This window comes from Pseudorca crassidens, chromosome 12, assembly GCF_039906515.1.
Source record: "Pseudorca crassidens isolate mPseCra1 chromosome 12, mPseCra1.hap1, whole genome shotgun sequence".
Taxonomy (NCBI): domain Eukaryota; kingdom Metazoa; phylum Chordata; class Mammalia; order Artiodactyla; family Delphinidae; genus Pseudorca; species Pseudorca crassidens.
The window spans coordinates 65121375-65137003 of NC_090307.1; the positions used below are offsets into that span (position 1 = coordinate 65121375).

At 62.2% G+C, this 15629-nt stretch overlaps 1 protein-coding gene across 6 annotated transcripts in view; it reads left to right on the forward strand.

Annotated features, from left to right (window-relative positions):
• ARVCF (ARVCF delta catenin family member) overlaps positions 1-15629 on the forward strand; it is a 35960-nt gene continuing 20331 nt past the window's right edge. For 2 of the 6 annotated variants that reach the window (XM_067699871.1, XM_067699872.1), the window contains exon 1: positions 2-206. The gene's annotated coding sequence lies outside the window, so the exon portion shown is untranslated. Of the gene's footprint in view, positions 207-15629 lie in introns of all 6 variants that reach the window. The other 4 variants (XM_067699867.1, XM_067699869.1, XM_067699873.1 and 1 more) reach the window with 3 other exon arrangements.

Sequence of the window (15629 nt, forward strand, 5' to 3'; positions counted from 1 at the left end):
GCAGGCCCTCTTTGCGCACGGGCCGCGAGAGGGGCGGAGGGCTGCCACGGGCTGCACTGGCCTCGGGGAGTGAGTCCTGCACCGGTGCGAGCGGAGGCCCCGGGACAGTCACTTGCGCCCGACCGGGGACGCCGCGCGCCGAGGGACCCGGGGACGCCCGTCTGGGGCGGGGGCCGCGCTGCGGCGCCGCCCACGCCGCGCTCCAGGTAGGCTCGGGCCGGGGACCGGGGTCGGGGCCGGGATCGGGGCTGCGGGATGGGCAGGGGCCCGAATCGAGGTCCGGGCAGGGGTCAAGGTCGGGGGTCCAGACCGGCTCTGCTTCACCCGCACCGAGCCCGCGCCGCGGTGCGCAAGACCCCGGACCGACGGGGGCGGGTCCCTTTGTGCGCAGCCTCGGGTCCTGCCTGACCGGCCGTGCGCTTCGGTCCGCGCGCCCCTCAGACCGCGGCCCAACATGAGCCGTGTCCTCCCCCTGCTCGACCGGGCGCCTGGAGCTGGCGCCGCTCAGCCACGGAAACTTTCCATCGGCCGGAGGGGCCCGGGGCAGGGGAACTTTCCTGGGGCGGCGCGCCGCCGGGAAGCACCGGCACGGCCGGGCCGAGGGATGTCCCGGCGCCGCGCTGCTCCCGCCGCCCAGAGGACGAGGGAGGGAACGCTGCCTGGGGTTCCTGCCCGGAGCCCCAACCTGGGTCCCCCTCCTCGTCACCCCTGCGCCCTGTCCCCTGGCTGAGGCGTGTCCCCTCCACTCGTAGTGGGACTCGGCCCAGGTTTGCCGTGGTGTTACCCTGGGCGGGCAGCCGGAGATCCCCAACCTTCCTATTTTAATCTTAAATAATTAAATATTGGGTTATTACAGTATGTCACCGTTTCTAACGTCTGTATAACGTGTCCCAGTGGAAACGGAACTTGGGGACTCCAGCGGCCTTTCCCTTTAGACCCAGGCGTGTTTAGGAACAAGGAAAAGAAAAGAACTGCCCCAAGGGTTTCATTCTTTAGAATCGATTCATTTTATAACCCCTCACTCACACCCCTTTCCCGAGTCACCGAGCAGGGCGCACAGCGAGTCAGGGTTTATGAACCCAGGGGGTTGGATGGTGACCGGCTTAGCACCTGTGGGGCAACCTCCCCCGTGAGGACACACACAGGGCTGCACTGGGAACCTCCACTCCCAGGTCCAGGCTGCCAGAGGTCTGCCCACCCCAAGCAGGTCCCACCTGTCCTGGGCTCAGTGTATCTGGATCTGGGACAGTGCTGGACCCACAGCAGTTCCCGAGCTGGACCTGGGGTCTGGCCACAGCGTGTGGGGCTGTGAATTGGGCACTCGTGCTTCTCCCCAGCCTTGCCTTGTCCCATCCACAGTACTCTGTCTGTTCCCTGCCGCCCCATACCCCCAACTCTGAGGTCCACAGGCATCTAGCACAGGGCTGGGCACAGAGCACTTGCTGTGCTCAGGACTCTGGTCCTGGCCTGGGGAGGAGGTCATATAAGCACAACCCGCACAGCCGTCACCCCATTCTCCTCATGGGCACAAGTGCCTGTTGACCAGGTGCCTCCTGTGTGAGCTGGGCCAGCCCTCAGTCCTGCCAGGTTAGAGATGCCCCCCAATCTGGGCTGTGTGCCTCCCCCAGGGTGGCCCCTCAGGGCTCCCTTTGCATCTCCCAGTTTCCATGGGGGCTGCACCTCCATCCCTCTTTGTGCTGCACAAGGATTCAGGTGGGTTCACTCCCCTTCTTCCCAGGAGACAGGCCTGGGACCACAAGCAGTGGGATCCTGCACTTCCAAGAGGAGCCAAGAACTGTAGCGCAGAGGGGGGTGGGGACACCAGGCCCAACAGAGCCTCGGCCAGCCCCTAGCATGTGCCCTGCGTCAGCAGAGGGAGGGAGGGGGCAGAGCTGGGGTGCTGTGGGATGCCAGGGAGGCAGCGAGGGGTTCTGGGACCTTCCCCAGCAGTGGCTTGGGTTGGGGAAGACATCTGTTCCCTTGCTGCCAGCTTCCATCAAGACTAGGATGAGGCCTCAGCCACTCTGCAGGAGCCCCAGAATCAGAGAGTAACCAAGAGAGACTCAGGGTCAGGAATTCCTTCCTGGGGCTTCCCGAATGGGAGAGCTGCACAGCTCAGCCTATTTCACAGGTCGGAAAGAAAAGCCCAGAGCTGGTGGACATCTACATCACCTACAGGGCCCCCAGCCGGGCTGTGTGTGTGTGAGGCACAGCGCTCACCACTGCCCCAGTGGACCCTGAGGGGCCAGCGGCCTCTAGCAAAGCAGCAACAAGCTGAGTGCAGCCACCAGAGGGCACCCAGGACTGCCATGGCCAGCAAGACTGGCTCCACCCAGCTTCCCCCAGAGGTGGGACCCTTCCCAAGGCACCCGCCAAGGCATCCGCTGGGAGGCTGGAGTTCTGCTTTCTCCAGGCCCCCTGTTCAGGGTGGGGAGCTGGAGAGGGGCAAGTACCCTGTGCCCTCACCGCCTCAGTACAGCAGAGGGAGGCCGAGGGCTGGGTGACAGGGTTGTTGAGCACAGGCTCCAGCAGGGACCGTGGAGGTGGGGTCCTCCTTCGGGCGTGTGCCCTAGGCACCTCCCTGGCCCCCATAGGCCATCTTGCCACTGCCCAGTGGTCCGGGCAAGGTCTCTGTGTCTGCCACTCAGCGCAGGGCTGTGCCTCTCTCTGCCTCAGTGTCCTCTGTAAAACAAGGGTGCAGCCAAAGTGGTGCCTTTTCAAGATGTGCACAGAGTGACCAGCGGCCTGGAAGGGCACGTCAGGATTTGCTGTGGTGGAGCAGGACTCAAGGCTCGAGTGCAGAGCGAGCTCTCAGTCAGGCCGGCCTGACCCTCACCCGGGCTCCTCACCACCCACTGCGGCCCTGAGCTGCCTGCCCAGCATCCCCCCAGCCTGGGCTCTGTCCCTCCGCCAGACTTGGTTTGTGCACATGGGGGCTGCCTCATGCTGTCAGACATCTGTGGTCTGTGCTGTTCTGACTCTTGGCCAGCCCTTGCAGAGGCCTCCTGCCCCAGTCGGGGACACAGCAGGCCTTTTCAAGGCTGGGGGTGGGTCCCTTGGCCCCGAGGCTCTTGGTGCAGGGTCCTTGGCCAGGACCACCTCTGAGGGATGCTAGAAAGGGCTCCCTGAGACAGGTACCCCCACCCTCTCGGCACAAATCCCATCAATGCTTCTACCTTCGTATCTCAGACCTGTCCGTCTGTCTCTCCATGGCCCCAGGGCTCTTATGAGGTTCTGTTCCCCCCACCCGCCATCTGTACAGTGCTGCTGAGATGAGGCACCCTGGGGACACAGACTCCACCTCAGGTCCCACCACCACCCTGCATCCCCAGACCCTCCCTGCCCCCCTGCTCCCACCCTCCTGCAGGAAGCTCCCTCGGGCCCCCTCCCCACCTGCAGCCCTGCAGATGCCCTCCCGCCCCCGACACTGGCATTGACTCCCGGCCCTCCTCTGCATTTGTGGAGCTGTTGGCCTGCTGGAGTCCCACGAGGCGGGAACCACGTTCTTCCTGTGGCTGGATTGCGGGGAGTGTGTCCTAGGGGCAGGAAGACCTGAGTTCAAATCCTGGCCCGGCACTGCCTTGCCTGAACCTGGTTTCCCCATCTGTAAAATGGTGTCCTGGGCTGACCCCAGGCCCCTAGTGAGAGTCACCGAGATGATGGGGCACAGCCAGCACTGGGGAGAGGCTGGCGGTTATCAGGACTGATAAGAAAAGCACGTGGTTCTCCATGGAACAAGGTCTATGTGAACGTTTAAGCCAAAAGCAGACGTGCCCCAGAAGCATCACATTCTAAGCAAAAGCTGATCCCTGAGCCTCAGACCTCAGGGTGGGAGCAGCAGGTCCTGCTGTGGGTGGGGAGGGTGCAGTGGGTGGGTAGACTCCCAACCACGCCTCCCCTCCCAGGTGCTCACTCACACACGTGTACACGCATGCACACACACGCCTGGCTTGAGCTCCCCGTTCTTCCTTGCCTCTGGCCCTGGCATCTTGATCTCCCCCCATGATCCCACCCTGACTTGAAGCCCCTCCCCGTGATGAAGGGGCTACTGTGAGGCAGAGAGACCCACCTGCAGGCCCGCAAATGAGCCACGTCCACAAAGGAAGGTTGGACAGAAGCTTGGAACAACCTGGTAAACACTGCAGAGCCAAGGGGAGAGAGCTTCTGCCACTGTGATCTGCCGGAGGTGGCCTCCAGCCTGTCTGTGGTGCCCTGTTTTTCATTTTTACAACACAAACACTTTGGCAACATCCCCAGACCTAGACACAAGGAGAGGGAACGTGTCCCCAGACCACTGGCCGAGACAGGAAGCTGCATGGTCCTTGGTCCAGGACTGGGAGGCTGGCTGCTGGCCTAGGAGGGACATGGATGGGGGCTGGCCTCGGGGAGCTTCAGGAGAGGCAGGCAGCCTGTGCCCCAGGGCAAGTGAGGGGGGCAGACCCCTGGGGGCCATGACCCCCTGAACAGGCCAGTGGGATCCTGGTGTGGGAGTTTATCACAGCAGAGCACACCCAACCTCTGGAGAAGGGAGACATTATCATCGGCTCAAAATGGTCAGGGTTTTGAAGGATAGTTAACAGCATAAGAAACGCCCAGGAGGGACCATGGCAGCCGATGCAAACTGTAGACGTGACAGTCCCAGTGGGGTGAGGGTGAGAACACGCACGGTCATGTGGGAGCGAGTCTGTGTTGGAGCACCACCAGACGCCCTTGGGTCAGGGATGACAGTGTCCAGCTGGGGCTCTGGCCCCATGCAGAAGGGACTTAACCCCGCCGGTTGGCTTCACCAGGTGCCCTCTGGTTCCCTGCAGGATGTGGAGCCAGCCGGATGGGTGTCTGAACATGCTGACCTCCTCCAGGGACGTCCCTTCCTCACACGGGTGGTGGGCCGGTGGGTGTGGTCCATGGAGGGATGGACTGTGGCCTGAGTGGTGTGTGCTTCCGGCCAGCCTCGACCCGGGTGGGCACAGGGCCCTGGGCTGGACAAGGCTGGACGTGGGGCCTCCTGCCACCCCTACTTGAATTCACCGATGGCCTGGGTATGGACCACAGATACCGGCTTGAGGGACGTCTGGCTTGATGGACAAGCGTGCACTGGGGACAGCCCACCAGGACATTAGCTGGACTGGTTCACACCCTCCTTGACTTGGATGCCTGGCACGGCAGTATCTGGTGTCGCACAGGCCGTCAGATTCGCTCCCGGCTCAGGGTAGTCCCTGCTGCACCAGGGAGGTTGGAGCTGCCAGCCAGGACAGGCAATGGGCCCACATGCTGCGGCTCCTAGAGGAGGGCACTGAGGCCGGGAGGAGGCTTTGTCTGAAAGGGCCAGATGGCCTCTGGCACACACAGCCACCCTGGGCCCCTGTTGGAGTGGGGAGGGGCCGTGACTGCTGTGATCATGGCGAGGGCACTGGTGCTGGCCTTGCTGCGTGGGCTTCTCTGCTCATCACAGCTCCAGGGGCACGAGGCATGGTGCCCAGGAAGTATAGGAGGGACGGAGGCTGAGTGGTCCCTGTGGTCCCCAGGACCCTGTGTGGTGGGAAGTGAGCCCTGCTGGTACCACTCTGTCAGTTTGCTGTGTTGCCTGATTTGCAGAGTGTGGTGGCCACTTGTGCTGCCCCAGTGCGGGAGCCCAGGCCCCAGCCCGGCCCTCTGCCCCTGCCCCGCCCAGCCCCGTCTCTGTGGGAGGCTCAGCCCACCCAGCCTGTGGATTCTCAGTGTCCCTGGGTGTCCAGCGCGGATGGCCTGGCCCAGCCAGCACCTTACTTGGGTGGTGGTGAGAAGGCAGTGGCTACAGACTCAGGAGCCTCCAGACGCCTGAGTGTCCTGTGCTGAGGGCTGTAAGACAGGAGAGGGCAGGGGACCTGCTCCTTCCTCTTGTGTTCCACAGGACCTCGGGTGTGGCAACCTGCCAGCCAGGCAGGTGGGAGGACCAAGGTCTGGCCAAGCATCTCAGTGGCCAGACTGCTGGGCCACATGGGGCCTTGTGGATTGGGATGAAGAGGCTCAGCCTGTGTCCAGGGCTTGCTGGGCCAGAGCACCAGGCCTTGGGACGTGGTGTTGCTGGTGGCACAGGTGGCATGGCATCTGGGGCTTAGGGTGGTAGGTGCTTGCCCCCACCCCCCTAAGCTTCTGATGGACCACCGTGCCTCAGATTGGCAGGCCAACCAGACACCAAATGGCAGGTAATGAGGTCTGTGGGAGGCTGCCCACCGCCTCGCCTGCTGGGCCTGCCCTTGCTGCTCTTTTCCTGTCCCTGTTTCTCCCTCCTCCCTCATGCTCCTCGTTTTCTCCCTGTTTCTCTCTGTCCCTCCCTCTCTGCCTCTTCCTGTTACCCCATCTCCTGCGCTTCTCGAGTCTGGTAACGGACTCTTCGTGTCTGCCGCAGGCACTTAGGCACAGCCTCGCGGGCACTGGTTCCACCAGCCTCACCCGGGCTGAGGGAGGCTGGGCCTCTGTGGCCACGGCCCCTGTGGGGCCTCTTGGGGTCGCAGTTGCGCACAGAGTGGGTCCTGCCTTCATCCGTCTTTCTTCAGCCTTTTAATTTTTGCTTATGATGGCTTTCGTGTTCAAAAATTGTTCAAAGTTTTCACGTTTTGGTGGAATCTGTGGAATTCTTCCTCCTTCAATCCTTCTGTTGTTCCATGCGTTGTCTAGCATGTGGCCAGATAAACACACATCTGTCTTCTCCTGTCGGTGTTTCCAGGTCCGCGTCTACACTTGAGATTCCATCCGTCTAGAATTTACTGTGACATAAATGTGAGGCAGGGGCTGAACTGTGTTGATATGGTTGTATCTGAACAGTTTCTTGACTGATGTTTTCTATCACCAGGAACTATAAATGTGACATACCGCATCCTCAGGTTCGAGGTGCCTGTGGCCCTGTTAGAAGATCAGGTCGGGGCCTCCCCTTGACCAGTCTCTGTTCTGAAAAGTCACGGGCGGCCTCGCGCTTGCCCTGCAGATGCAAGTTGGTCCACGCAGTCGGGGCCTCCTCCCCGGGACCCCTGGTGTGCTGGCCTGTGCGCGTGTGCATCCCGCTCTGGTTTCCCCAGGTCTCCAGCCCCCCTGAGCCTCCTTGGTTACTGAGAACAGGTCCCTGCTGTGGGAAGGCCCCTCAGAAGCCCCCACAGTGATCTGGGCCCCTTTGCAGCATCCGGCCTGTGAATGTGTGACTCCCTGTGGCTGGGAGGGCATGGCTGTCCCATGCCCGAGTGGCTTTGTCATGCTGTGGGGGGTGAACGGGCCTCTTCCTCTAGGGTCATGGGCTTGGCACCCCCAGGGCCTCCAGTGGCAGCACCACTGGGCCAGGCACACGCATGCCTGTTTGTGTCTCAGTTCGGGTTGGGTCGGCCGGTCCACCTGCCTCGCAAGCATCTTGCCTGCGTTGCCAGAGAGCGAGGTGCTGGCCCTCGCCTGTGGGCGGCTCTCAGCCAGGCATCCAGGGGTCTCTGTGATTGGACTCGTGGGTCATTCCCCGGGTGGGGGGGCTCAACATGAGAGGCAGGAGTGAAGACCACGGCCCCAGGGATGCCCCCAGCCCCTTCCCACTATGGAGCACATGCTTCTCAGGAATAACATTCTACGAGGTGGAACTTGGGTTCAGACCTGGCTCTGCTCGCCCTGTGGGGCTCGCACAGGTGGCACTTCGCGCTGGCCGCTGTGTTATTGTGCGAGAGCCATGCCAGCTTCTGGCTGTGCCATTCCTTGCTCAGGGTGCCTCCCGGCTGGTGGTGTGACTGCGCTGCGGGGCCCAGGCCACCAGGAGGGACAGTGCCACGCCAGCCGTGCTGGGTGGTCTGTGCAAGCCTGAGGTGGCCACTGGCCTAGTGGCTCTTGGAGCAGCCCCTGCCCCTCAGCTCACCCCTGGGGCCTCTCCCTGCCACGCCAGCCACAGTCAGCTTCTGGCGGTTCCCTGGCTTGCTGTGCTTTGTTCTGCTGCCTGGACTGGACTGTCAGGCCGCTGAGGGGCCTTTCTTCCCCAGGCCCTGGGCGTCCGTCTCCGTCCCTGCGTGACCTTCCACCGGGGCACCCAGAGTCGTCAGTTCCGCCCTGAGTTAGGTCTTGTTCTGTGGGGACACCCCCCTGCAGCTCTGATTTGGGTAGGCTGAGGCCCAGTTTCTTTCGCCCACAGGGAAGGCTGCCCATTGTCAGGTGGGGAGAAGGAGACACCCCGCCCCCCTGGCACATCTTGCCAGGTTGTCGTTTGCAATTGATGAGTTTGGTATTTCAAATATGCCTTTAGTTAAACTTTTTCTTTTCAAAATATTTTCACTCTCCGTGAAATCCTAATTAGGCCATTCATTCGTCTGAATGTACTTGCTGCTCTCTGCATTTTGCAAGATAACGAGGCTTCGAGCAGGCTGCCAGCCAGTCCTCCGGGGCCTTTGCTCTGTGCCCTGCAGGGAGAGGCTGGCGCCCTGTGACACCTGCACCCACGAGCCCTGGGCCGCAGTGCCTGCGGGACACCGAGTGTGCAGATGGGGACACTGAGGCCTGGGGTGACAAATCGTCTCTGACAGCCCGGGAACTTTGCACGATGTTTCCTTAAGGAAGTACAGAGCTGGGTTTACTCTTTCAAGATCCCAAGTTAAGGAAGAAAGGGAAGCACCCTGTTAACAAAGCTGTCAGCTGGTCCTCGCTGTAGAAGAGCTTCTGCAAACAAGAGACGATAGCTGGGCAGCAGGGTCCTGCAGCTGACATCTGTGCATGGATAACATCCAGCCCCTCTGGGATGTGGGCAGCTTGGTGGCAGCGTGGACCCTCCTCAGTGCCGCCTTGGGTGTGTCCGGTGCAGGCCAGGCCAGGCGGCCTCCTTCCTGCCCTGTGGAGGGACAGCAGCCTGGAGGCTGGGGCACAGAGCCCAGGGAGAGCGAGTCGTAAAGGCTAGGGTTGACATGACTGCAGTCTGCTCAGCTTCTTTCTGGGCAGAAAGCTCAGATCCCAACCCGACCCCGACAGCCCTGCTGGAGGCCTCTGTTGGGGGTGGCTCCTGGCCATTTGTGGGGTCCCTCGGGGACCTCCTGTGCCAGGGGAATTTGTTCCCAGGATCCACTTTCCACCACTCCTGTCTTCCCTCTTGACACCTTTGTGTCCTTTTCTGCCCGTTTGGCAGGTCTGCCTTGGGTTTGCATCCTGCAGCCTGGGGACAGCGTCCCGGCTGCTGTTTAGCTTCCGCCATGTTTTTCTTCAAATCCCCACAGGATCCTCATCACCCATGATCGGTCCTTCTCCTTATAGTTTGTTCCCAGCTCATCAGTTCAAGGCCATCTTTAACCTTTTGAGGGCACATCAGCTGTTCCCTGATGTTTGTGCTGGTAAACGGCAGCTCTCCTGGGTCCCCGGGGGGCAGCAGGGTCTGCCCTGGGCCCTGGGGGCTGGGGCAGGTCTGTGCAGCCTCGGCGTTTCTGTCCAGGGTCCTGGCCCGGCCGTGGTCCCCACTCCTGTCACAGAGACACTTTGGTGTGGACTGAGGCTGGGCACCTTCAGGCTGTGGAGCCAGGGCAGGCCCGGCCTCACAGGTCTTGGCGGGGGCAGCCTTGCCAGGTGTTCAGGACAGGAATGCAGTCTGCCCAGAACGCTGACCCCCAGGAGCCTGAGTCCTACCTCCCCCAGCACAAGGACCTGTCAGGAGTGTCAGGTCACCTACCATCCATTTTCTGGGGCAGGTGAGGCCCCACAGGGCAGCCTGGGTGCCTCTGGGGATGTGTGTGCATGACTTTGTGGGTGGCTGCATGCGTGAGCCTGCGGGTGGATTTAAGGAGGTCCCCAAATTGTCAGCATACCAGCTGCAGTGTTCTGCGTCCTGGCGGGGGCAGGGCACACAGACAAGTCCGATTCCCAGCAGGCTGTCATGGTATGTAGTGTGGGGGGGTGGGGAGCCAGGCAGGGACACTGTGGGGCCCAGAGTCTGCACTGGGTAGGGGTGGGGTGAAGCCCCCTGCCCAGTTCCACTGGGTCATCATTTGCATATAAAAGGCAGGACTTTGCTGTCTGATGGAGGCTGGTGGTGTCTGGACCTGTGTGCCATGGGCACTCCCGGGCTTCAGGAGCACTGAGCTGGCTCCCAGGCAGGTGAGGGGTTCTGGAGCAGAGAGACTGGCATCCAGCTCAGCTTCTGGGAGAGAATGGGAGTTCCCAGGGGCCCTGGGAGGAGCCAGTGCTGGAGGCCACACAGGACCCTGGGCAAGGGCAGACCAGAGGGGACCTGGCTCTTTGATGCTGTGGCTCAGGAGCAACGATGGAACCTCCCTCCACAGGGCATGCTCTGGTCTCTTCCCTGCACTCCCCTTTGATCCATCCAGGGCCAGGTGGCCACAGCTGCCCTGCCTCTACCCTTGGCAGCTGGAGGGTCTTCCTGACACCTGTCACCCCCTGGGCTGTGGGTACTGTGCCTGCAGGGCCTGGAGTCTCCCTGCTGGACCCCGGTGTTGTTCCCGATGAGGGAACAAGGGACCAGTTTCTCACTCTCACACTTCCCAGGGAACCTCCTTCTGGAAGCTGAGCCCCAGGCCCCATCTTCCTGGATGGCGAAGGCCCAGGCTGGGATCTGTGGGGAGGTGGACCTGGTATTGCTGACGATAGTCTGTGCAGGCCCGTCCCAGTGCCCAGAAGTGTCAGCAGCTTGCAGGAATGCTGGCGGGGAGGCAGGCGGGCGGGGTGTGGGGGCGTGAGACGGGGCCTCCGTGGGGTGCAGGGGTATCTCATCTGCTGACCACGAGGGGCACTGCCATGTCAGGGTTGGCCCCTTGGCAGCCCCCCGCCCCCGGGCCCTGCGTGGATCTGCCCACAAAGAGGCAGATCTCTCCTGGGGCCTGCTGTGCCTCGTGCTGCCACCCGGGGGCTGTGACCCCCAGCCTGGGGGCTTAGTTAGCAAAGCCGCAGTGGGTCACATTGAGGTCACTTGGGGAGGGCTGCCCGGCAGGGCGCCCAGCATGTGAGGGCACTGCAACGTGCCTGGTCAGCAGTGGCCAGAGTGGCATGGGCCCGCAGACTGGGACGGGGAGGGGCTCCATGGCTGCGGTGAGCCTCCCTGACTGCGGGGCCGGGGCACAGATAGGGCAACACTCTGCGGTGGGGGCAGGGAGCTCTGCGTTCGGTCCCTGTCACTGTGCCCTGGACCCACATTGCCCTCAGGGTCCCATCTCCCAACCCCTGGAGTGAGCCCAGCCACAGCGAGGTTCCTTCTTGCCCAAACCTGTCCTGAGGTCCTGGCTGCAGCAAGGCTACCCCAGGCCACCCAGCTGGCTGGCTGTTTTCCCCCAGGGCAGGCAGGCGAAGATGGGGGGCCCTGCAGCAGGGCAAGGCAGGCCCGGATACATGGGCAGCCCCTCAGCAGGCCTGATGCCAGGCCGCGCCATCTGACCCGCTTGCCTCCTGAGGGCTCCCTGTGCCTGCTTCCCACCCAGTCCTGAGTCTGGTTTCCCGTCTGGCAGGGAGTTTCCCCACTGCCAGTGCCTCTTCCACTTATCCAGGGAGAGCATGTTTCTTGTCAAATGGCGGAAAGGCTGTGGGAAGTCCTCAGACCCCCACAGAGAGCCTCTCCTGGGGCCCTGGGGCTCATCCCAGAGACCCTTCCGTGGGCAGCTGGGCAGGTGGTGCTGGGGTGGGTGTCTCAGCCCCTAACCATCAGGCTCTCCTGCTTCATCTTTCTTGGCTCTGCAACCTTGGTGGGGGCTGGGCTGACGAGCCACGTCTTGCCCCCCAGAGACTTACTGGCCACAGGCTCCCAGGGGCTGAACCCCCACTGCCCCTCAAAGGGGCTTTGTGCCACCACAAAGAGGCTCTGTCCCTCAGAGAAGCTTGGGTGTTACCATGGTGACAGAGGGGGCCTGGGAAGAAGGGGTCCAGCGTCTTGAGGGAGAAAGGGTGTTCCAGGCAGACGGCACTGGTGCACACAGGCCACCGGCCCTCAGCCTGACCGGACAGCTGCCCCACCTGTGCCTTCGGTGGGGGGGTGGTCCTCGGGGTCTCATGGACCCCTTGGCCCCTGGGTAGGAGCTGGGCTCCCAGGCCCCGGTGCCAGTTGGATCCGTCGGGTTTGGTCCCAGCCTGGCTGTGAGCCTCAGGCTCCGCCTCAGGAACGCCTTGGCTCCTGTGCCCACCCCAGAGCACGGTGGAGTGGGGCTCTGAGCCTGGGCCCTCAGAACTGCCCCCTCGCTGCTCTGCTCTCCTTGAGATGGAATGGGGGGTTGGGGGAGCCACCTCCCAAAGGGACCCTAGGGGGAGGTATGGAGGCAACAGGCCAGCCCACCCCACACAGTGGGGCACCTTGGGGTTCCCCAGCCTTATGCCCGGGCTCACCTATTGTGGCCAGGCTGGAGTGGGTAGGCTGCTGGTATAGGCAGAGGGACCACCAGCCCCAGCCCTCCCTGCCCTGCCCTTGGGGTGCCCCTGGCCTGGCTGCTGCTGTAGAGACTGTGGAGGAGGTGGGTCCTTGCTGCCCAGACCCCACACTTGGAGCCTGTCAGGCATTGCCCTCTGACTGCAGCTGCAGCTGGAATCTGGGTCAGGTGCAGGAGGGGCAGCCTAGGGCTGGGGGACTGCTGTCCATTGCCATCCCACAGGTCCACCCAGAGAGGCAGGGAACCCGGAGACTTGGAGCAAGTGTCTGTGACCTGCCGTGGCAGGAATCTCAGACTGAGACCCTTTGGGGGCCTCTGGTGGGGGCTCCCTGTGGCTCAACCCCCCACTGAGGAGGGGCAGCAGCTGGATGCTCACCTACACCTGGCCCACCCTCCTGCCAGGGCGAGGCCTCCTCTGCCATGTCCAGCCTGTAGTTACCTGGCCGTTTCCCAGCCCTGGCCCTGGGCCCGGCCCCAGGCCCTTAGCTCCCAAGACCTCGGGCTCCGTGGGCTCCCAGAAGTGTCCCTGCCTTGACCTGGCTCCGAGCCTCCTGCATCAGCTTCCCCATAGCCCCTGGTCCTCCTGGACCACCAGTCCAGGGCTCCTGCCCTGGGGCTGACCAGTGCTGCCAGGGACCTGGCTCTCCCTTAGCCCAGGGCGCCCCATCAGTGCAGGGCAAGAGCCCCTTGGGAAGAACCGTTCCCCCTGCACAGAGTAGTTGTACTCTGTGTGGTCAGTGGGTGCTGCTGGGTGTCCACAGGGACGGTTTGGGGGCAGGAGGAGGTCACTGAGGGGCCATCTCTGTCCACCTCCCACCCCCATGGTGTCGGGTCCAGGTGGCGATAGGGTCACCTCCTCTGCTAGGGAAACCCAGTTTCCAGGCTGAATTCTGTTACAGTTCTCCCAGCTCCCTGAAAACCTAGCTGCTTCCCTCAGGTGGCGGGCGGCAACGCCCAAGGCCCTGGGGAGAGTTCCCTGGCCTCGCGCTCACTTGCCTGGCCTGCTGGGGTGGGGGAGGGGCACCTGCTTTCCCATTTCTTACTTGCCTCTCTCGAAGGCAGTAGCTCTTAGAACATGGGTACGTACAGAACTTCGGACCTGCTGCAACCTGTGGGCCAGGAGCCCTCCACCCAGAGCACCGCTGCAGCCGACACGCCCTCTTTCCAGTGCGTGTGTATATGTGTGTGTGTGCGCGCGCGCGCGTGACCATTTCCACACTCATCCTTCGCACCTTATCTCTGGGCCACATGCCTTGTTGATGACCTTTTCCCACCTCGAGTTGGGGTTCGGTTTTTCCCTACTGACTTATATAGTCACCGTATAGATGAAGGATATCACTTTTCTACTGGATGTTGTGAAGACGATCCCAGTATGTTGACAGTATTTTCGTTTTCTTTGTCGTTTTCTTCTACTTCCCATATCATGGAAAATTGCATACACAACAGTGGAGAGTAGTGTGACGTGTCCCCACGTGCCCACGCATCTTCCGCAGCAGTGGAGCCGTGTCTACATGTACAGTCCCACTTGTTGTCTGTCTGAAACGCTCGCTACACTTGAAAAGCAAGCCACAACCACAGCACGTGGCACTCTTTCTGGATGTTTAGAAATGTTTCATTCTCACAAAGGCAAGCTGGTCCTTTTTCCTTGGCAGTTCCTTCCACTGCTTTAAGGTCAAGCACGGACTCTTCCCATCCAAGCCCCCCCTCACCCTGCGACCCCCGCATTACACCAACTACGGGTGACCCTGTGGTCCTGGCCGTGGCACAGTGCCCGTCCTCGTGGGCTTGGCCAGAAGCTGTCCCCGTGGCTGTGGGCACCATCCAACCACGGCAGGGGCGGTAGGGTAAAGATGGGCACTTGCAAGGCCTGAACAGTGCTGGCAGCATGGGGGGGACACCGTGCATTCCCAGGTGGGTGGCCTTCAGCACCCCTGCTGCCTACTTTCCTCCCCATCAAGTGGGTGGGGCCAGGGGTGTGAAAGGAGGCTCCACCCGTAGCCAGTCCCCTCCCTCCCCTTGTGAAGGTTGGGGCAGTGGGCAGTGTACCAACAAATGGCCGGCGAGGGGTCAGCACTGGAGCCCAGGCCTCCTGCCAGCCTGACCCGTAGGAAATTCCTCTAATTCCTCAACCCAGATTGGACTCTGTCCCCATAATTTCTGGAGCAGGGTTTGGCTGGACTCCTTCTGAGGAGGAGCGGCTGATTTAGCAGGAAGATGCTGAGTGTGGGCATGGTTTCGGGGGAGGGTGGGCATCTCCTCAGTTCCTCCGTGTGCCTGCACCCTCATGGGGGAGCGGGCGCTGGTCACAGTGGTGCCCCAGCGGCTTTGGGGGCCCCTTCCCAGGAGTGTTTCTCAGCCTCACCGTTGCTCACCCATTCATCCACCCAACTACCCGTCCACTCATTCCTCCTGCCCGCCTCCCATTCTCCCCCCACCCTGCTGCCTCCGTACCCACCCACCCTCCCATGCAGCCCCCTCCTGGCAGCCTCCATACGTCCCCTCACTGTTCATCTGTGTCCCTTTCCACCCGGTCTCCTGCCCTTCCATCCCTCCATCCACCCAACATCCACCCACCTGGGGCCACTCCTGGGGTACCTAGGCCTGGACACGTGCCCCAGGACAGGCTGCCTGTGTCTGCATGGCATATGTGTCCCTGTCCTCTTCCTAAATCCACCCCATGGGTGACGGGCAAGCGTGGTGAGGAGCGGCCTCCACCGAGGACTCAGGAAGCTGGTGGCTTGGTCTGGGCAGGGGCGGGAGGGGCCTGCCCAGCAGGCAGTGTGGGGCCCTCGCAGGGGAACAGAGGCTGGGAAGGCATTGGCCAGAGAGGAGAGAGAGGGTCATTGAGGTCCCGCACATGGCACTTCCCTGGCGGCCCCCAGGCCTCCCGGGACAGCAGAGGAAGCAAGTCTGGAGCCGACCTCTACCCAGGATCAGCTGGGTAAAGCATCTTTGAAGTCTCATGGTCCATCTTAAAAATTCATGCATATTTTGCCTTCCATGTTATCACGTGGGTCTGCAGCCAGCCCACCACCCCCGTGCTGACCACCACCTCTCCCAGCAGGAATTCAGTTCGTTGCTGTTTCATTTATGTGACAGGTGCTGGGGAAGTGGAGCCCAGCCCTGGACCCACGCTGGTCTCTTCGATGGGCCTTAATTTCCCCAGCTGTTGCGGGTGCTGAGGGAGTCTCTGTGCTGTCCTTTCACCTTGAAGTGCATCCGCACCCCTGGCCCAGCTGGCACTGATATGGCCAAGCCCAGCGCTGACCCTTCCTTTCCAGGGCT